The following is a 1,185-nucleotide window of genomic DNA, read 5'->3' as shown; positions in this document are numbered from 1 at the left end:
GGGACACAGGTGCTTCTTTGTTCCAGGGTGCGTGTCTGCATGTTCTGGTGCGGTTGTTGGCCCGCTCCTTTCGTGGGTGCCGGGTTCTGGGTGGTTCCTGGGCACCTAGGACCCTGTTCTTAACTCGTACCAGGGTTCTAGCTGGGTTGACTGCTCACTGCCTCTATGACTCTGAGACCTGGACTATGCTAAAAGGAGACCTGAGTAATAATGAGGTGTTTAGAATGAAATGTCTCAGGCAGATTACTGAGTTCAAATCTGTCTAAGACACATTACTAGTGCTGTCAGCGTTAATCTCGTTAAAATGACGTTAACGCCATAACCGCATTAACGCAGCAAATCTCTGTTAGCAAGTTAACGCGGATCACTTAGCTGGTGATGGAAAGCAGAGTGGAGGGCGGTGGAAATTGCATCCTCGGTGGACCTGTTTGCCCTATAGGCCAGGGCTCGCAAAATCGCTAGCCCGACATCCCAGTACTAGCAATTTTTCCAGTCAGGCTACCAAAATCTAACTGAGCGCTGCCCGTCTGGCTATCATAGGAAGAAAAAATATATGCGAACTGTGTATAGAGAGCGGCAGCACTGATTGGTGAGCGACAGATTAATTGCGCACTAATTCCTCTGACATCGTCTTATCACTCATTAGCTTACTATTCAAACATGACAAGACAAATCTCCCACAGCAAGCTTAAACATGTGATAGAGGTTGATTGCGCAGGGAATCGCTGACCCTTATGTGTGTGCGTGTGTAAAAAAAGATGGATTTACGCAGGTATTTTAGTTCTGAAGAGCCAAATAAGGCAGGTCAGGGTGAAGAAGTCATATCTGCTCTTGGCTCTTGACAGAGGCGGTCACACTTTCTCCTTCTCCCTCTCCCTTATCTTTCTTGCTTGGCTTCTCATGTCTTTTGTATAGTCTCGCTTATTCTCTAACCCTAAGAGAGTCTCCCAGACTTGTTCTCTACAAACCTAAAGAAGAATTATGGATTTGATCAACTGGTCCCTTAATGGAGTTGACACCCTCCTGGACTTGGGAGAGCCCGATTGTCCTGCGGAGACGTTTCCTGCCGGATACTTGATGGTTGGTTGCGTCGTGTGTCTGGTGACACTCTTGATGGAGGACATTGAACGACATCTACCAATTCGGAACTACGGTAACAGAGTTCTGGCTGATTGGAGCTGGCTC

This window comes from Pundamilia nyererei, unplaced genomic scaffold (genome assembly GCF_000239375.1).
Source record: "Pundamilia nyererei isolate P.nyererei 1_Seehausen unplaced genomic scaffold, PunNye1.0 scaffold00120, whole genome shotgun sequence".
Classification (NCBI taxonomy): domain Eukaryota; kingdom Metazoa; phylum Chordata; class Actinopteri; order Cichliformes; family Cichlidae; genus Pundamilia; species Pundamilia nyererei.
This window is presented reverse-complemented; position numbering follows the sequence as displayed.